Source organism: Grampus griseus, assembly GCF_964374135.1.
Source record: "Grampus griseus genome assembly, chromosome: 5".
In the NCBI taxonomy this organism is placed as follows: Eukaryota; Metazoa; Chordata; class Mammalia; order Artiodactyla; family Delphinidae; genus Grampus; species Grampus griseus.
The window spans coordinates 15,410,135-15,431,681 of NC_138998.1; the positions used below are offsets into that span (position 1 = coordinate 15,410,135).

General features: G+C 39.0%; 2 long non-coding RNA genes across 3 annotated transcripts in view; one reads left to right on the forward strand and one right to left on the reverse strand.

Moving 5' to 3' along the window:
* The window catches only part of LOC309822723, a 262,605-nt gene that overhangs the window by 146,799 nt on the left and 94,259 nt on the right, over window positions 1-21,547 (forward strand). The gene's annotated exons all lie outside the window — the stretch shown is intronic.
* On the reverse strand, window positions 2,676-8,777 carry LOC309822989. 2 transcript variants are annotated; one of them, XR_014296794.1, is made up of 3 exons: window positions 8,641-8,777; window positions 8,048-8,299; window positions 2,676-4,492 (listed from the first exon to the last, which is right to left on the reverse strand). It is a non-coding gene; the product is annotated as an uncharacterized lncRNA (long non-coding RNA). The 2 variants fall into 2 exon arrangements; XR_014296795.1 differs by lacking the exon at window positions 2,676-4,492 and adding an exon at window positions 4,656-7,683.

Sequence of the window (21,547 nt, forward strand, 5' to 3'; positions counted from 1 at the left end):
TTTTTCTCATGTTTAGCCTGAAGTCATGGGTTTGGGGGAAGGATACTCCAGAACTGAAGTATCCTTCTCATCACATTCTGTCAAGTGTGTACCATCAACATGACTTAATGACTTATCACTGATGATGCCCCCTTGATCATTTGGCCAAGATACACAGGTTATACACTGTAAAGTCTCCCCCACCCAACCTTTTCCATTACTCTACCTTTTGGGTCAGTAATTCAATAAGCACAACCCTCACTCAAGCACGGTTAGGGGGTGGATATAAGGTTCATATTTTGGAGGGAGGAGGCACTGATATTTTTAAACAGATCCTGTGATAATTCTAATGTGCAGCAGATGTTGGGCATTTTAGGCCACTTTAGGATTTTGACCTACAGTCTGAATGAGATGGGAAGGCATTGAAGGAATTTGAACAACTGAGTGATATGATCTGACTTGTGATTTCAAAGAATTTCTCTAACTTTTTAGTGGACTATGGGGTCAAGGACAGGAGCAATGAGATCAGTTGAGAGGTTATTACAATAATTCAGGTGAAGAGACTGTGGTATTTGGGACCAGGGCTGGCTATGAGCTACCTCTACCGAAAGGGATCATGATTTCTTTATATCTTCAGACCCTAGTACATATAATAGATGTTCAATAAATATTGTAGGAATGATTGTGAAACAGAGAGTTTATGTATTGCTCTTTGGGAGACAGCACAGCTCAAAGGGTAGTAAGATAAGAAGTCTGGGAAGGTTCTAGAACATAACATGACCTGGATCATTTACAACCAGTTGAACAACTGAAAACTTATATTCATTATCTGTAAAATGGAAATAACAATCCGTCAGGGGGTTATTAATAGACTAATAAAAATAATCAAATATAAGGAATCTGTTTATACTGCTAATAACCTGCCACGATTCCCCAAGCCTTACATACACCCAGTGATACCGCAGAGATAAGAGTGAGACCTGGGTTTCTACAGCCTTGGTTCTTATTCTAGTACTGGTACTTATTACTTTGGCCAAATTATATCACTTCTGTAAGTCTCAGTTTCTTCACCTTGGAAGTGAAGATATTAGTTCCTATCTCATAAGATTGTTGCGAAAATAAAAAATATATAATATTTAAAAGTGCTTAGAATGATTCTTGGCATATAATAAGCTCTCAATACACAAGCTACTACTATTGCTGTATCATCTCCAGCGTATGTATTTCATGTTCTCAGAACGTCTTCTCACTTAATACTACTGTGTTGGATACTCTCTATTTGCCCCTCCAGATCCATACTCCATTCTGCTCTGGGCCTGGACAGCTGACCTGTATGGGCTGTGTCGGGATGGTATCCAGTTGGAAGGCAATCACAGGCCATCATAGGGTGAAAGGAGGATGATGATAGGATATCAGTCCCACTCAGCACACAGCAAGGTTGACACTGGCCGTGTTTTCCTGTGGAAACCCTCAGCTTCTGGCCAGAAGCCCTCTCTAGAACTTTCTTGGCACTTCCAGTAATCACTTTCTTTCCTGCCCTTGAAGGCCACAGGGTGGTAAAGGGTCTCCCTTATTTCTGGCCAGGGCACTGTCCCTTTTTCCATATATGTACTCGCACTATAGTAAATCGTCCCTTTATTGGAATCTTCAGTTACCTAGTTTGGGTGTACATCAGTTTCCTGTTGAAATCCTGACTAATACATCTGGAAATAGGCATCATTCCCATTTTGCAGGTGATAATACAGAAGCTTTAAAAGACTATACTCAGGATAGTGGAAACAGCAGAAATTTCAAGCTAGATAGCCATGAGTTCAAAATACTGTGTAAATTTGAGCAAATTACTTGAACTCCTTTTTTTGCTGTATGAATCATGCAAACTTATTTTTAGCTCTATGAGTTTGGACAAGTTATCTAAACTCTCTAAGGCTTACTGTTCCCTCCTAGCACATAGGATTTCTGTATTATAAGTAATATTGCATTTAAAATAATCATCATAGTATCAGCCACAGAGTGGTTGATAAAAAATGTTAATTTTGTGTCCCAAGAAGTCCCTACAAGTCACAGGCTTTGCTAAATTTTGGATATAGTTTGGCGATTTCTGACTCAATGTCAGTGGTCTCTTTGAAGGCCGAATTTTCTCATTTTTATTATTTTGTAAGTACATATTTGTATGTACTGTTATCAGATAAAATTCTCGTAGGCTTTCCTTTGTAATTGTTTTAGTGTCAGTTTGTTTTGTTTTTGCAAATTTAGCTATAGAATTATGCTTCCAAGAGATACTTCTACTTTGTATTTCACAGTGGTAATCTTAGACAAACCTTATGAAAACAAAATCTTCCTGTTAGCCTTCTAATTTAAAAAGTGTCTTGGCAAATTGGCCTAGTGTAGAAAGTTTTCATCAACATGACATTTACTAATGATTATAGCAATCATTGATACCAAATCTCCCTTTTTGATAGCTTTTTCCTATTGGTGTAGTTGATAATTGCTTATTTACACAGTGGGATAGATTTAATTCAAAGCTGTTTCTGAAAGCTTCTCAGGAGATGCAGAACAACTTTTCTGAACAGCATTTGGCTTGAAATAACTGTTTCACATTGGGGATTTTCACTTATTATCAGAAATCATTTATAATCCAATTGGCAATGCAAGTGGCATTGGACGGCTTTATTGAATCTGATGTTTTGTCCAACAAGTATATCGATTGGAATATGTCAGCTCTAGGCATATTACAATTTTGTTACATTTAACATAACTGTCACTTGGAAATTTCATTACAGAGTGGTGCTCTGGGCCTGATCCTACCAGGAAAAAAATAAATTGCTTATTAAGAAAATTTTAGGCTCTCAGACAGCCAATTCAAAAAAAGAAGTTGTCTTTTTATGTTAAAGGACCCATTCCCATGGATTTTAGAGTTGAAAAAGAGGGCAGAAAGCAAGCTAATTGGCTATCCACATATACCAAATATTCTTCATAATTTATTTAAACGTCCCAACAATCTTGCAAGGCTGGAATTACCTCCAGTTCACTGAGGGTCAGACAGGTAAGTATCTGACCATAAGTAATCCATCTTGGAAGTGATGGACTTGGGTCAGAAGTGTAGGCTTCTCTGATTTCCAAGTCCACATTCAGTCCACCCCCAATCCACCCCATCTAATCACCAGCTCTAAGGTGTCAGTGCAGAAATTTATTAGAGAATGGCTTTTTAAAAATTATTAAAAATCTCATCTTGCTTGATATTTAGACAATTTTCTCAACTACTAACTGCTCTCAATTCTTTCTCTCCACATCCTATTGTTCTGTTCTCAATTTAAGGCCTCATCATCTCTTAACCAGATTGTGGTAATACCATTTTAACTTGTCTTCCTGAGTCTAATTTTGTCCACTCCAATATATTATCCATATTAATATTTTAAGCACAAAGACCTGATTACTAATCCCTATTGATACCCTTCCGTGGCCCCATTTCACCAATGAGATAAAGTCAGAATTCCTCAGTACCATGTTCAAGGCATTCCTGATTACATATTTCGCAATCAAGGTAACTTCTCATACCCTTAGTTCCAGGAATATGGAATTTTGGAATTTCCCTAAATCCACCACACTTTTCCATGCCTCCCAGCTTGGACATGTTTCCCTGAACACTCACCCCCATCTTACCTGGAGAGTGTTTATCTTTTAAGAGCTTGATCAAAAGTTACCCTTTCAATAAATTCTTCCCTGTCCTTTCTGAATGATTTTATGCCCAAATTTTTATTTCTATTTGTAAGAACAACACTATACTGAAGGTTTTTTGTTTTGTTTTGTTTTGGGGGTTTTGTTGTTGTTTTTGTTTTGTTTTGTTTTGGTCTCCTCCTAGCGAATTTTGCATTTTGTCTCCTCCTAGCAAATTTTGAGCTCTTTGCAAGCAGGGGTTGTGTCTAGATGTTCAATAGTTATTTGTGAACTAATAAATCTATTGAAACCTTTAGAGTTAGTTTCCTGTTTTCGAGCAAATAGCTTTAAAAATAGCAACTTCAGAGATCTAATCCATTACATTGATGCTTCAGAGACATTTCCAGCAGACCTTACTCTTGAAATCTTCTAAACGGGCCCAGGGCATGCCCGAAAAGTGACTTCTGCTCACACTAGTAAAAGTTGGGGAGAGGGCTCAAGAAGAAAGAGAAGGAAAATGTAAGAAGCAGAGACCAAAAAAAAAAAAAAAAAAAAAAAGGACCCAGAGCATAAGCTCAGGTGTCACACAGTTGAAAGGGGTAGAAGCTAGACAAAAAGTACATATATCGCATCAGAGCAACTCAGAGATGGGTTGTGCTTTCCTGAGCATGGAGTAATCGAGGGAGGGAGTGTTATGGATTAAGAAGGCAGGAGGCTGGGCTAAAGAAGCCAAAGCAAAAGTAACAGGCTGCTGGGGCTCACAGCTGTGTTCTTCCATCTCTCCATCCAGTATTGGGATGCTATATACACGCCGCTAATTATCATCAAGGGCATGTCACTCCCATCTCTCCTGACACTCCTGTAAAACAGATTATTTGTGAAAGAAAAAGACAATGAATTTTGGGAGCAACAGACATCTGAAATTGTATAAAACCCAAACAAAAAATTCAGACAAATAATAGTATCTTTTTTCTTCATCAGTTAGATCTCTTGTAACAAGATTTCCTTGTCCCTGTTGACACTCTGGCAAGTGATATTGACAAGCCAAGGAATGTAAATAGCAAACTGGAAAGGAAAGAAAAGCAAGCAATGGGCATAAGCAGTAGAAGGGCTAATCAGATCCTTTGTAACTGAAAGTTTACTGGAGGCACAAGTTAACGATCATTGACTAATTACTTCACTCAACAGAAAATTACATTGCCCATTTTCCTGAGCACATATGAAAATGGTGTGCGAACTAACACTTGATGTCGTATGACAATGTCATACCCACAGGTGCAGTCAGAGCGTCCTCTGGCCACTGACGCTTCCTCACTAGTCTTCATATCTTCAGCCTCCAAGCCTGTATTGTCCAATACAATAGCCGCTACCACATGTGGTGATTTAAATGTAAATTAATTAAAATTATAAAAAATAAAAAGTTCAGTTTCTCTATCCCACCAGCCACATTTCACTGGCTCAGTGGCCACATGTGGCTAATATATTAAACAGTGCAGATGTAGAACATTTCCATCACTGCAGAGATTTTTATGGGAAAGCTCTGCAAGCCTCCCAGCTTACCCTAAACATCCCCACTAAGTTAAGCCTACTCATGCATAATTTTATTATATCACTTCCTGGCTCATAAACTTCTGACAGCTTTCTTACTGCCACCAGGACGGCGCTTCTCAAAATTTACTGTACGTCCATATTATCTGGAGATCTTGTTAAAATGCAGTCTCTGATTCAATAGGACTGTGGTGAGCCCACAAATCTGCATTTCAGCTCAACTCCCAGGGGAGGCCGATGGTGTTCCTTCAACCATATTTTATCACCTGCGTTCCAAAGTTCTCTATTCCCTCACCAGCCCTACCTGATGTCCATCAGCTTCCAGAAATGCCCTTCTTTGCTCCAGCGGCTAAGTTTCTCAACAGTTCCTTCTGATGACATTATTCACTTGTGCCCCCTTACTGGGTTCCTCCAATTTCTTCATCTTCACGGAGGTTGTCCCAAGTGGCTCAAGCCTGCTCAATCACCTCTGTAGAGATGGCTTTCAAACTTCAGTGTACATAGGCATCATCTGAAGGGAGCTTGAGAACTTGTGCTACTCAGGCCCTACCCCAGGAGAGTCTGGTCATTAAGTTTGAGATGGGGCCCAGAACCCACCTGATTAATAGACCACAGGTGATTCTAAGTGTTTCCCTAACCAAACTCTGAGAACTATTGTCTTAGTATACTTCTTATCTACATAACTCATTTTGATACTTAAAAAACTTACAGATAACCTTATACTGATATTCAACTGCTTGTAGTGTTTTTTATTTATTGCAAAATTTAAGTATAAACAGTCTATTTATGTCTAGAAATGTCTAGAGCTGTGGATTTCAACCCTGAGCACATGTTGTAATCCCTTGAGGGAGATTTTAGAAACCTTCATTCAGATGTTCCCATCCCCAGAGATTCTGATTTATATGATAAGGGAATAGGCTTTGGTTATTTTTGTTTGTTTGTTTCCCAAAGCTCTGTAATTAGTTTCCTGGGGCTGCCATAACAGAGTACTACAAATTTGGTGACTTAAGACAACAGAAATTTATTCCCTCAGGGTTCTGGAGATTAGAAGTGTGAAATCAAGGTGTTGGCAGGGCCATGCTTCCTCTGAAGGCTCTAGGGAGGAATCTGTTGCATGCTTCTCTCCTAACTTCTGTTGGTTGCAGGCAGTCGTTGGCATTCCCTGGCTTATAGCGGCATCACTCCAATTTCTGCCTCGTTCATTGCATAGCCTTTTTCCTGTGTCTGTGTCTCCAAATCTCATTCTTCTTATACGAACACTGGTCATGGGATTTGGGACCCAACCATATCAGGTCTGATCTCATCTTAACTTGATTCCATCCGCAAAGACTCTTTCCAAATAAGGTCACATTCACGGGTATCTGGGGTTATGACTTAAGCATTTCTTTTTTGTGGAAAACAATTTAACCTGCAAGCTACCCCAAGTGATTCTAAGGCACAGCCTGGCTTTAAGAACGATGGTCTAGACTCAGTGGTTCTGAAACTTGAGCATACAACAGAATAACCTTGGGGGCTTGGAAATATAAGGGTTGCTGAATCCAAACCCCAAGTTTTAACAGGTCTGGGTTGGGCCTGAGAATTTGCATTTTTCTAACAAGTTTGAAAACCACTGGTGTAGGGGAAAGGGAAGTAAAATGGGTGTACTGTTGACCCTTAAACAAAACGGGTTTGAACTGCATGGGTCCACTTACACGCGACAGTAAGTACTACAGCACTACACGACCCGTGATTGGTCAAATCCAGAGAATCGCAGATTCGGAGGAAGCTCATATACAAAGGGCCGAGTATAAGTAACATACAGATTTTTGACTGCAGAGGATTGGGACCCCCAAGCCCTTTGCTGTTCAAGAGTCAACTGTATTTCTTTCCTACCCTTGCAGGAGCAGCACAGGTATCACCTGGGAGCTTAGGAGAAATGCAGAATTTTGAGCCCACCCCAGACTCCTGAATCAAAGACTACATTTTAACAAGATTCCCAAGTAATTTGAACTTTCATGAAATTTTTAGAAGCACTGTTGTATACTATTCAAAATAAAATTGCTCTTAATTGGCTGGTTGAATTAGTTAGTAAGGGGATGGATAGATAAAGAAATAAATGAGGGAATAATAAAGCAGATTCCCCAACTGCCTATCTCCCAGGAGATAGAAAGTGGATTGTCTAAATCCTTTGATCATGAAGTTGTCTTAGCAACTGTGAAGACAGTGGCTTGTCATCCTAGTGGCACCAGGGGAATCTGCCTGTTGGTTCGTCAGCAATTGAGTGTTCTCAGCTTATTTAGCCGTTTACAGGCTTTACCCAAGAAATTCCATACTTTCTTCCCCCTGCCCCTTCCCAAATGACCTCATCTTAACATTTCGTGGCTTCACTATCAGCACTCTGTCATTTGTGCCAAAGTCTGAAATAGGAGTCTGGCTGGAATACAGAGGAACACAGCCCAGTGTAGATTTAGTAATGAACTGGCTTTGGGCCAGAAGGGTAGCAGGTAAGTTTCAGAGCTTCAGCTGAAAAAAGAAAGAAAAGCTTTTAGAAAGCTTAGAGCCAAGTCAAAACATGCCATATATGACTTTTTTTTTTTTTGGCAGATATGCCGTAAAATAAGAGTAGACCAAATTCCCCATTGATAGATTGAGTTTCTGGAAACATTGTTCTAGAGCTAAAGTGCTCATGTGAGTCTCAGAAAGGAATTTCGCGTCAAGCTTTGAAAGTCCTTCTTTTTCTCTCTCCACTACTGATTTCCATTTTTCTCTTGGAGAGTTGCACTTTTTTTTTTCTTTTAAGCAAGCCACATACCCAAGGAGTCACAAACAGTTGTCTCCTAGAAGGCCAAAGTTTTCTTGGAAAAAGTTGTTTTTTAAAGGCCATTACCTTTCATTTCTTCATGGAGCCACGTCACACCCACATGGAATCATTTAATAGAAAGATTGAGAGAGCTCTCATTAAGGTATGCTTTTTAACTTGACGATTTGAGGAAGAGCTGATATTTCATTTTAATGAAATGGTGTTGCCTGGAGAGGCACAGTGTGATCTCAGGAAGCAGTGCTGTGCATGTGTTGTCTCCTGCAACATGGCCTGAGGAGCATTCATTCCTTCAGTGGTCTGTTGTCTTCTCTTCCTCTTCTGTAAAATAGGATTAACGAAGTTATCAATCGGTCTCCCAGATGTCTATTAGAGTTAAAGAGAACACATCTCCTATCCAAGAAAAAAAATCTCTCATGTCTTTAGCCATATAATATTAGGTACATTTCTGTAATCACTTAATTTAATTTAAATTTTATTTTCTTTTTGGCATGAACTTATAAAATCAGTTTCTACATTCTAAACACTCGATTAAAGCAAATAGGGTTGTTTTTTTTTTGTCTGAAATCAGCCAGTTACACACATTAGCAGCTTTGGAATAAAGAACGACTTAATAACTCTAGATATCTCTTTATTTGTGCACAATGAGAAATGTTCCTCACCCAAATCCAGGATGAAAAATTCTCCTCTTCTCGCTGTCATATTTTCTACTGGTAAATTGCTGAATCACTGTGTGTGGCAGCTGTGTTCAGCTCTTGGGCATGCCTCTTAGAGAACTGTCAGGGGCACCCAAGGTCCCTCTGCTATTTCCAGATGACAGGAATAGAAGAGCAGCCTGACGCCGTACTCTAAACAGCTGTGCACACGTGTGTGTGTGTGTGTGTGTGTGTGTGTGTGTGTGTGTGAGAGAGAGAGAGAGAGAGAGGAGAGAGAGAAATTATTTCCTTCCCCCTTGTTAAAGCTGGTGGAGACTCTGTATCTTTGCATGTTTATGCAAATCACAGATTGTACAATTTGAGCATAATGTAGGGATCTTAAGAAATCATGTAATATGACTCTAAATTGTAGTGTGATAAAATGTAGATAGCCCTGGCCAGGAGTTAGGAGACTTGGGCCCTGTCTCACTAGGTATATAAACTATAAGTCACTGTCTAAGACTAGTGTGAGAAAAAATTTGATAACTAAGATTTTCCTTCTTTCATTTTAAAAGTAAACCACAAGCTGCAGATTAACCCTACTTTCTTTAGTTCTTATTGGAAATAGTGCAACATTCTCGTAATAATGTTTTATTGGTTTCCAGTTCTATTACCATCTTTCTCTTCCTCAAATTAGAAACAAATCTCTTTAATTCATCCTTGAAAAAGCCTTTTGTAACCCCTTAATTATTATCCATTAGAGCTAGACATAATAACAGAGTAAAGGACTGATGAACACTCAGAAAAATTGCAGATTATTTTACAGATCAAGAGTATTAGCTCTACGAGAGAAGGAACCAGCTTAAACGCTGGAAAAGGCCTGCCTGGATTTGATTGAATACTAATAATGTTATCCTGAACACATTACTTAAACTCTCTGAGTATGAGTTTCTTCCTCCCTAATAGACCCTACACTATAGGGTTATTGTGAGAATGAAATGCTATAAAACACATAAAGTTTTTAGCATGGTGCTTGATATGTAGTAAATGTTTGTGAATCTGAGCTGGAATACAGTCTATAAGTGTTTGTTCAATTTATTTACTTACATTGAAATACTGTCTAGTTGAATTCTTCTTAAAATGCTTGCCAGCTGGGTCCTATAATCTCTTGATTATGCAAAAAATTACTTTTTATATTTTATTTGTTATGATGGATTTTATTAACACCTATTTGAATTTACAATATTGGGCTTTTTTTAGTTGCTGTTTATTACTGACTGATTCTTTTAAATTATATGTTACAATCTTTAAACCTTTTCAGTTTCAGTAATATGTTGTCAACCTTTCTCAATCCTCCAATTATTAGTCAGAAGATATGACTGCTTTTAAAAAAAACAAATTCCAGAAGAAGGTCTTATTTCCAACAATAAAGCCCTCTCTTCTACAAGCTGAATGAATGTCAGAACTTAGATATGGAAAATTCGTTTTTAAAGAAAAAGATAATAGAGCATTTAAGAAAACCTTCACAGCAAGAAGATAAGGCAATTTTCTGAATTATTTATGGAGAAAATCCACTTTTTATTAAGTTAGATGAAGACTCCATGTTTAAATATACTTCATCGAATGGCTTTGAATATCCAGTTTCCGTACTGAAGTAAAAAAAAAAAAAAGCTTTGATGTTAGGGAAATTTTGCAAATGTTAGAGCAATTGAAAAGCATGTTCTCACTACCTTCTGTTTTCTTCTGCTATCCCTATAATGTATGTCTCAAGATGTTATGGTTGATTTATCTAGAATATCTCTTAAATCTCTTAAAATCTCCAGAGGCCATTGTAGATAACAGCTGATTGTGTGTTGTGAAAGTTCGTAGGTTTTATATCTTTGGAAAGTATCACATTCTTTATTTTTATCTGAACTTCAGGTTATGCTTAAAAACCACTTTCTGTTACTTGGTACTTATAGTCTAAGACAGAATGAAAGTTTATTACTGTCATGATAATGGTAACTATTAAGTTATTAAACTCAAGAATAACACACGTGGATAATTAAAAAGGTTTTTGACTATGGAATTTCAAAGCATTTGTTGAAATAAGAAAGAAACAACATTTCATATCTAAGAATTTATCCAGAAAATTCCTGATTCAAGTTATATCTATAATAATTTTCAGGATAGCGTGATGACTGTAGAGAAAAACTGGAAATGACTATGACAGGAAGCTGGCTAAAGAGCTACTACACTGTGACAACCACTCATGATATAATGCCTCTAAGTAAAACTTAGAAACAGTAAAATGGGAGACTGATGGGAGAAAGACAAATGAATTTATCATTAGAAGCATAACTGCCAAAGAGACTAGATACTTGTTTTGCCTGGATAGTTTTTCTGTTTTCTAATATAAGGATTTAATGCTATAAATATCCCTCTCAACACTGATTTAGCTGCATTCCACAAATTGTGGTATGTTTTATACTCATTTTTATTCAATTCTATGTATTTTTAAGTTTGCTTTGAGACTTCTTTTTCAACTCATGGATTGTTTAGAAGCATGTTATTTAATTTCCAAGTGTTTGGATTTTTTTTTTCCTGTTATTGATTTCTAGTTTGATTTCATTATTATCAGAGAGCATACTTTTTATGATTTCATTTCTTTTAAATTGGCTTAAGTTTGGTCTATGACCCAAAATATGTTCCATGTTAATGAATGTTGCATGGGCACCTGAAGAGAATGTGTATTGTGCTATTTTGGAGTGAAATAGGTATAAATGCCAGTTAGATCCTATTGGTTGATGGTGTTGTTCAAGTCTTCCTAATCTTTGCTAATTTTCTACTTAACTCTTCTATCACTAGCCAAGAGTGGGGTGTTGAAGTCTCTAACTGTAATTGTGGATTTGACTATTTCTCCTTTCAGTTCTAACAGCTTATTTTTATGTATTTTGAAGCTCTTGTTATTTAGTGCTATGTTTTCTTTCTGGATTGAGCCTTTTATCATCATGTAACATCATTCTTTTTCCCATGTAATTTTCTTTGCTCTGACATCTACTGTCTGATGTTAATATAGTTTCTCTATTAACATTGGCATGGTACATCTTTTCTATTCTACTTTCAATCTACTTACATTGTTATGTTTAAAGTGAGTATGACTTTTTTCTTTGTCTTTAGTTTTCAGAAGTTTAATTATCACATCTTGGCATGGAATTCTTTTATTTTATCCTATCTAGGGTTTACTCAGCTTCTTGAATCTGTATGTTCATGTCGTTTGTCAAATTTAGGAAATTTTCAGTTATTGTTTCTTCAATTACTTTTCCAGCCCCACATTCTTTGCCCTCTCCCTCTTGGGGCTCTGATAATACAAATGTTAGATCTTTTGTTATTGTTCCACAGCTCTCTAAGTCTGTGTATGTGAGTGTGTGTGTGTGTGTGTGTGTGTGTATGTGTGTGTTTATTTCAATCTCTTTGCTCTCTGTTGTTCGGATTGAATAAGTTCTACTGATTTGTCTTTAAGTTCGTTGATTATTTCTATTGTCATCTCTATTCTACTCTTGAGCCTATCCAGTGAGATTTTGTTTAAATTTTGGTTATTGAACTCTTTTAGTTATATAATTTCCATTTTTGAAAATAAATTCTATTTCTTTGCTGAACTTTTCTATTTTTCACTTGTTTCCAGGGAATTTGTAATTTCTTTTAATTTCTTCATGGCTGCTTTAAAACCTTTTTTCAGATAGTTACAATATCCAGTTTCTTTTAGTTTTGGCCTCAGAGATAGCATTTCTCCTGGTCTCTCCTCCAGCCACTTGGTGCTGGCAGGCTTTCAACTCAGCCTCTGCAGTGCACTGAGAAAGAGAAGTACCCATCTGGGATGCCTTCTGTCACTGAGTGGAGAGCCAGGAGCTGTCTGAAATTGTGGGTTCTGGGTTGCCTTCTGCTGTTAGGTGGAGAGCCTATCTAGATCTTCTGCTGCTGCTAGATGGAGGGGCAAGGAAGCACTGGGCTTCTTTGTCTTCTGCCCGTGAGTAGACAGTGAGGAGATGCCTGTCTTGTCTTCTGCTGCTGGTTGGAGGGCTGGGAGTTGTCAGGTCCAGGGAGTTCTTTGTATTGGATAGCAGATCCAGAGATGCTGGCCCTGAGCTGTCTTCTGCATCTGGGTGGAGGGCCTGGAGACACTGGGCCTGCAGGGGCCACCAGTGTGAGTGAAAGTCTTCTTGCTGCCAGTGAGTATAGGATATGGAGTGGGCACATATATTTTAATACCACTGATTGAGTAATTTTTATTCTAGTTGATAAATCCTTGATTTTCTCAGTGCTATTCTTGGCTTAACCTTCTGTTAGTTAAGATGGCATTCTATTTATGAAAGCAATTTCTGGTCAATGGGTGTAAAGTTTCAGTTATGCTAGATGAGTAAGTTTTAGAGACCTGCTGTACCACATAGTGCCTACAGTTAACAATACAGTATCATGCACTTCAAAATTTGTTAAGAGGGTAGATCTCATGTCAAGTGTTCTTAACTCACCCACACACACATACACACACACAAGACCAAAGGAACACAAGAACACAAGAAAAGTTTGGGAGGTGTTGGATATGTCCATTACCTTGATTGTGGTGATGGTATCATGGGTCTTTGCATATGTTCAAACTCATCAAATTGTACACATTAAATAGGTGTAGTTCTTTGTATATAAATTATACCTTAATAAAGCTGTTAAAAAATATGATTTCTGTTGAGTCTAATCTACTCCATTCTGTGTTGATTCTAGTAGTTAATTAGTGTCATTTTGATGCTCTTTTACATAGTCTTAATTGCTCATTAACAATATTGGCATAATAAAAAATGAGAAAAGAATTTAAAAGAGCACAACAATTTCTAGGTATTAAACTGACAGATTAATATTAAAGATAAGAGCATTTGCTTTGAATTTCTTATAAGAATAATAGATTTAAGTGATTAGGTTTCTTGTTATGCCAAAAAGCAGAAAAATAATTGTTCCAATAAGATAGCTCTGCCAACTCTGGCTTGTTCACCCCGTGAATTAGTTTAATGATTAAGATCATTATTGGTTCCAGAAGCTTAACTTGACCAAAGGCCAAATAATATATTCAGTAAATATTAATTCAACAAATATTGACAGATTACCTGCCACTTGATAGTTTCTAATCTGCTTTAAGGAAAATAGTCCTTTTAATGGAATGAATTTTACTATCTATTCTGTTTTCCTGAATCACTCTCTCATTTGTTCCCTTGATGGAGTAACTGACCCATTTAGCCTTGGTCGAGCCCACAGAGGCTGTGACATCTCAATTTCTTTCCTGGTAGAAAATTGGAGTCAAGTGCCATAGCATTGGTACCAAAGTGGCAGATATCCTGGAAGCGACCAGGAAGCCTCCCTGACAGCTGGAAGAGCTATGGGTAATAAACACTGTCAAGCCCTCCCTCTTGAGATCAATGAATTAGGGAAGCAGGAGGATGTATCACAGTAATTACTGAGCCACACCAGCATTTGTGCATTGTTATTTCATTACCATACCCCTCGGCCTCTTGAACTTTACCTAAAACAATTATTGTTTAATCTGAATTATTACTTATACAGTTAATAAGATTTGTTTTTCAGAGGCAGCACCGATACTTGTACGTAAGAAAAAATTCTGAGGGTAACTTTAAAATACCACACATTTCTTAACATTGGGGGACCTTGTTGAATTGAAATATAGTCACCTTTAATGCATTTAAAAGCAGCCCAGATTTTTACATCTAAATGATACAGTCCATTATATATTTGTTATATAATACATTATTATACAGTATTTATATTTTTAAAAGTAGAATTGAATGGGGGTGGGGGGAATCACTTATCAGTCAAGACACAGATCTTACAGCTTTTACGAATCTCTCAGACTATCTGAGGCTGGAGGATTCTGGAACCCTAACATACTACTTCATTTTGTTTTCTTTTGGCTCATAAACTAAGGCTAGCATCTCTTTGGGCAGGTCTTGGAGTATGGTGCAATTACAGCTTCTCGAGGGCAACACACTGAACTTCAGACTGTGGCAGCTGCAGCACCCAGATGTGGCCCGTGATTGCCAGTGTCCTCTGCTTCCAACCTGATTCTTTTTTTTTTTTTTACATCTTAATTGGAGTATAGTTGCTTTACAATGGTGTGTTAGTTTCTGCTCTATAACAAAGTGAATCAGCCATACATATACATATGTTCCCATATCTCATCCCTCTTGCGTCTGCCTCCCTCCCACCCTCCCTATCCCACCCCTCTAGGTGGTCACAAAGCACAGAGCTGATCTCCCTGTGCTATGCGGCTGCTTCCCACTAGCTATCTACCTTACGTTTGGTAGTGTATATATGTCCATGCCTCTCTCTCGCTTTATCACAGCTTACCATTGCCCCTCCCCATATCCTCAAGTCCATTCTCTAGTAGGTCTGTGTCTTTATTCCTGTCTTACCCCTAGGTTCTTCATGACATTTTTTTGTCTTAAATTCCATATATATGTGTTAGCATACAGTATTTGTCTTCCTCTTTCTGACTTACTTCACTCTGTATGACAGACTCTAGGTCCATCCACCTCATTATAAATAGCTCAATTTCATTTCTTTTTATGGCTGAGTAATATTCCATTGTATATATGTGCCACATCTTCTTTATCCATTCATCCGATGATGGACACTTAGGTTGTTTTCATCTCCGGGCTATTGTAAATAGAGCTGCAATGAACATTTTGGTACATGACTCTTTTTGAATTATCGTTTTCTCAGGGTATATGCCCAGTAGTGGGATTGCTGGGTCATATGGTAGTTCTATTTGTAGTTTTTTAAGGAACCTCCATACTGTTCTCCATAGTGGCTGTACCAATTCACATTCCCACCAGCAGTGCAAGAGTGTTCCCTTTTCTCCACACCCTCTGCAGCATTTATTTTTCCTAGATTTATTGATGATGGCCATTCTGACCTGTGTGAGATGATATCTCATTGTGGTTTTGATTTGCATTTCTCTGATCATTAATGATGTTGAGCATTCTTTCATATGTTTGTGGGCAGTCTGTATATCTTCTTTGGAGAAATGCCTATTTAGGTTTTCTGCTCATTTTTGGATTGGGTTGTGTGTTTTTATGTTATTGAGCTGCATGAGCTGCTTATTTGTTGGAAGATTTTTAATCACAGTTTCCATTTCAGTGCTTGTGATTGGTCTGTTCATATTTTCTATTTCTTCCTGATTCAGTCTTGGCAGTTGTGCATTTCTAAGAATTTGTCCATTTCTTCCAGGTTGTCCATTTTATTGGCATAGAGTTGCTTGTAGTAATCTCTCATGATCCTTTCTATTTCTGCAGTGTCAGTTGTTACTTCTCCTTTTTCATTTCTAATTCTATTGATTTGAGTCTTCTCCATTTTTTTCTTGATAAGTCTGGCTAATGGTTTATCCATTTTGTTTATCTTCTCAAAGAACCAGCTTTTAGTTTGACTGATCTTTGCTATCGTTTCCTTCATTTCTTTTTCATGTATTTCTGATCAGATGTTTATGATTTCTTTCCTTCTGTTAAATTTGGGGTTTTTTTGTTCTTCTTTCTCTAATTGCTTTAGGTGCAAGGTTAGGTTGTTTATTTGAGATGTTTCTTGTTTCTTAAGATAGGATTTTATTGCTATAAACTTCCCTCTTAGAATTGCTTTTGCTGCATCCCATAGGTTTTGGGTCGTCGTGTCTCCATTGTCATTTGTTTCTAGGTATGTTTTTATTTCCTCTTTGATTTCTTCAGTGATCACTTCGTTATTAAGTAGTGTATTGTTTAGCCTCCATGTGTTTGTATTTTTTTCAGATCTTTTCCTGTAATTGATATCTAGTCTCATAGCCTTGTGGTCAGAAAAGATACTTGATACAATTACAATTTTCTTAAATTTACCAAGGCTTGATTTGTGACCCAAGATATGATCTTTCCTGGAGAATGTTCCATGAGCACTAGAGAAAAATGTGTATTCTGTTGTTTTTGGATGGAATGTCCTATAAATATCAATTAAGTCCATCTTGTTTAATGTATCATTTAAAGCTTGTGTCTCCTTATTTATTTTCATTTTGCATGATCTGTCCATTGGTGAAAGTGGGGTGTTAAAGTCCCCTACTATGAATGTGTTACTGTCGATTTCCCCTTTTATGGCTGTTAGTATTTGCCTTATGTATTGAGGTGCTCCTATGTTGGGTGCATAAATATTTACAATTCTTATATCTTCTTCTTGGATCGATCCCTTGATCATTATGTAGTGTCCTTCTTTGTCTCTTCTAATAGTCTTTATTTTAAAGTCTATTTTGTCTGATATGAGAATTGCTACTCCAGCTTCTTTTGGTTTCCATTTGCATGAAATATCTTTTTCCATCCCCTTACTTTCAGTCTGTATGTGTCTCTCGCTCTGAAGTGGGTCTCTTGTAGACAGCATATATATGGGTCTTGTTTTTGTATCCATTCAGACAATCTGTATCTTTTGGTGGGAGCATTTAATCTATTTACATTTAAGGTAATTATCGATATGTATGTTCCTATTCCCATTTTCTTAATTGTTTTGGGTTCGTTATTGTAGGTCTTTTCCTTCTCTTGTGTTTCTTGCCTAGAGAAGTTCCTTTAGCATTTGTTATAAAGCTGGTTTGCTGGTGCTGAACTCTCTCAGCTTTTGCTTGTCTGTAAAGGTTTTAATTTCTCCATCAAATCTGAATGAGATCCTTGCTGGGTAGAGTAATCTTGGTTGCAGGTTTTTCGCCTTCATCACTTTAAATATGTCCTGCCAGTCCCTTCTGGCTTGCAGAGTTTCTGCTGAAAGATCAGCTGTTAACCTTATGGGGATTCCCTTGTGTGTTATTTGTTGTTTTTCCCTTGCTGCTTTTAATATGTTTTCTTTGTATTTAATTTTTGACAGTTTGATTAATATGTGACTTGGCGTATTTCTCCTTGGATTTATCCTGTATGGGACTCTCTGTGCTTCCTGGACTTGATTAACTATTTCCTTTCCCATATTAGGGAAGTTTTAAACTATAATCTCTTCAAATATTTTCTTAGTCCCTTTCTTTTTCTCTCCTTCTTCTGGAACCCCTATAATTCGAATGTTGGTGCATTTAATATTGTCCCAGAGGTCTCTGAGACTGTCCTCAGTTCTTTTCATTCTTTTTTCTTTATTCTGCTCTGCAGTAGTTATTTCCACTATTTTATCTTCCAGGTCACTTATCCGTTCTTCTGCCTCAGTTATTGTGCTATTGATCCCATCTAGAGTATTTTTAATTTCATTTATTGTGTTGTTCATTGTTGCTTGTTTCATCTTTAGTTCTTCTAGGTCCTTGTTAAATGTTTCTTGCATTTTGTCTATTCTATTTCCAAGATTTTGCATCATCTTTGCTATCATTATTCTGAATTCTTTTTCAGGTAGACTGCCTGTTTCCTCTTCATTTGTTAGGTCTGGTGGGTTTTTATCTTGCTCCTTCATCTGCTGTGTGTTTTTCTGTCTTCTCATTTTGCTTATCTTACTGTGTTTGGGGTCTCCTTTTCGTAGGCTGCAGGTTCATAGTTCCCATTGTTTTTGGTGTCGGTCCCCAGTGGCTGAAGTTGGTTCAGTGGGTTGTGTAGGCTTCCTGGTGGAGGGGACTAGTGCCTGTGTTCTGGTGGATGAGGCTGGATCTTGTCTTTCTGGTGGGCAGGTCCATGTCTGGTGGTGTATTTTCGGGTGTCTGTGGACTTATGATTTTAGGCAGCCTCTCTGCTAATGGGTGGGGTGTGTTCCTGTCTTGCTAGTTGTTTGGCATAGGGTGTCCAGCACTGTAGCTTGCTGGTTGTTGAGTGAAGCTGGGTGCTGGTGTTGAGATGGAGATCTCTGGGAGATTTTCACCGTTTGATATTATGTGGAGCTGGGAGGTCTCTTGTGGACCAGTGTCCTGAAGTTGGCCCTCCCACCTCAGAGGCACAGCAGTGACTCCTGGCTGCAGTACCAAGAGCCTTTCATCCACACGGCTCAGAATAAAAGGTAGAAAAAGAAAGAAAGAAAGAAAAAAAGAAAGGAAGGAAGGAAGAAGGGAGATGGAATAAAATAAAGTAAAGTAAGATAAAATAAAGTTATTGAAATAGAAAATAATTATTAAGAAAAAAAATTAAAAAAAACAAAAAACGGACGGATAGAACCCTGGGACAAATGGTGGAAGCAAAGCTATACAGACAAAAATCTCACACAGAAGCATATACATACACACTCACAAAAAGAGGAAAAGGGGAAAAAATCATAAATCTTGCTCTCAAAGTCCACCTCCTCAATTTGGGATGATTCGTTGTCTATTCAGGTATTCCACAGATGCAGGGTACATCAAGTTGATTGTGGAGCTTTAATCCGCTGCTTCTGAGGCTGCTGGGAGAGATTTCCCTTCTCTTCTTTGTTCTCACAGCTCCCGGGGCTCAGCTTTGGATTCGGCCCCGCCTCTGCGTGTAGGTCGCTGGAGGGCGTCTGTTCTTCTCTCAGACAGAACGGGGTTAAAGGAGGCGCTGATTCGGGGGCTCTGGCTCACTGACGCCGGGGGGAGGTAGGGGTATGGAGTGTGGGGCGGGCCTGCGGCGGCAGAGGCCGGCATGAGGTTGCACCAGCCTGAGGCGCGCAGTGAGCTCTCCCGGGGAAGTTGTCCCTGGATCCCGGGAACCTGGCTGTGGCGGGCTGCACAGGCTCCCCGGAAGGGGGGTGTGGAGAGTGACCTGTGCTCGCACACAGGCTTCTTGGTGGCGGCAGCAGCAGCCTTAGCGTCTCATGCCCGTCTCTGGGGTCCGCGCTTTTAGCCTGGGCTCGCGCCCGTCTCTGGAGCTCCTTTAAGCAGCACTCTTAATCCCCTCTCCTCGCGCACCAGGAAGCAAAGAGGGAAGAAAAAGTCTCTTGCCTCTTCGGCAGGTCCAGACTTTTCTCCGGACTCCCTCCAGGATAGCTGTGGCGCACTAACCCCCTGCAGGCTGTGTTCACGCCGCCAACCCCAGTCCTCTCCCTGCGCTCCAACTGAAGCCTAAGCCTTAACTCCCAGCCCCGCCCGCCACGGCAGGTGAGCAGACAAGCCTCTCGGGCTGGTGAGTGCCTGTCGGCCCTGATTCTCTGTGCGGCAATCTCTCCGCTTTGCCCTCCGCACCCCTGTTGCTGTGCTCTCCTCCGCAGCTCCGAAGCTTCCCCCCTCCGCCACCCGCAGTCTCCACCCGCGAAGGGTCTTCCTAGTGTGTGGAAACCTTTCCTCCTTCACAGCTCCCTCCCACTGGTGCAGGTCCCGTCCCTATTCTTTTGTCTCTGTTTATTCTTTTTTCTTTTGCCCTACCCAGGTACGTGGGGAGTTTCTTGCCTTTTGGGAGGTCCGAGGTCTTCTGCCAGCCTTCAGTAGGTGTTCTGTAGGAGGTGTTCCACGTGTAGATGTATTTTTGGTGTATCTGTGGGGAGGAAGGTGGTCCCCGCGTCTTACTCTTCTGCCATCTTCCCGATCCCTCCAAGATGATTCTTTAGGTCCGGGTTCCAAAGAAAAAACTTGCCCCAATGAATCGCATCTATATTTCTCATTTCTTTCTTTCTCACTGCCCTCAAATTCAGCCAGTCCTGTTATACGGAGGTTGATTCCAACCACTATAGGTAACCTGAGGCTTACTCCTTACAAAGTCCACCCACAGAAAGCCTAGGTAAGCCATTATTGAGCTTAGGCCTTAGTGCATAATGAATGAATGGGCTAGAAATTGACAGACTTTGTGGTGTGGTATAGACTGTAGACATTGATCTTCCATTAGCGTTCATCTACATAGATTACTTCTCTTTCTGTTCTCCCCTAAGATCCTTTAAGTAGGTCCGTCACTTCCCTATTGGGAGGTACTGCCAGGAACTGGGAGGATTAAATCAGCTGTTCCTGAGCCTTTGATGGACCCAAATCTAGAAAACTCAGACTTACAGGAACCAACCAGATAATTATTGCTGCCCTGGTAGTGACTCTGGCGAACCCCAAAGCACATTGCATGGACTTAAAAAGAGTGGCTGCTCCTAGGGTTTCCAACAACAGGCTTTATAGACTGACGGGGTTTTCAAGATGTGGGATTCTTAGTACTAAAACTGGAAAAGTCCTGAGCAACGGGCATGAATTGGCCACCCTAGCTTCTACTCAACATAGCCAATTGTTACTATATTTGAACTTCCCTTCCATTTTTCCTTTCTTCATTATGTAAAACCTCTTGATATTGGGAATTAATTCAGATCTAACCAATAACCTGTGGGTAAAACACAGACTAAATTTGGCCCAGGAGCCTCCCGGTTTGTGATCTTTGTTTAAGAGATGAGAGTGTGCACTGAGGGAGGGAGAGTCAAGTGATGACCTTGGTTTGCTTTTAGTCTGGGTCAAAAATTAACCATTATGGCTCATTTATCCATAATATCTTACTAAGGTTTCCATATAAGCTTTAAGGCTGAAACCTAAATTAGTTATAAATTGTGTCATTTTAATCTTTTTCTGTTTGTTTTTCATCCCTTGTATCTGTATATACCCTCCTTGGGAAGCCACCAGAGGTATCTGTGAGAAAACGGAATTCAGAGACTGTGTTCATGCCCAAACTCTCAACACAGCTAATATTCTAATTATCACAATACTCTGCATGTTCCTCTGCCCTTTCACCACAGACCTTGTCACTCTCTCTTTTTTACCATCTGGAATTTGCTTATTTCATCGAAAAAAAACACCTTTACATCCTCAGCTTTTTGTTTTTCACAGATCACCCCCTCCCCCTGCTAGACATAAATAAGTTAATAAATATAAAAACACTTGGAGCAGTGCCTAGAATGTAATAAGTGTCAGTAGCATTTTAATCATGATCATAATAATTATTAACTGAAACCTGACTCTGTCCAGAGGATACACTTTTTTTTTTGCAATTCTCTCAAGGCGAAGCTTCCCAGTTTTCAATAATGC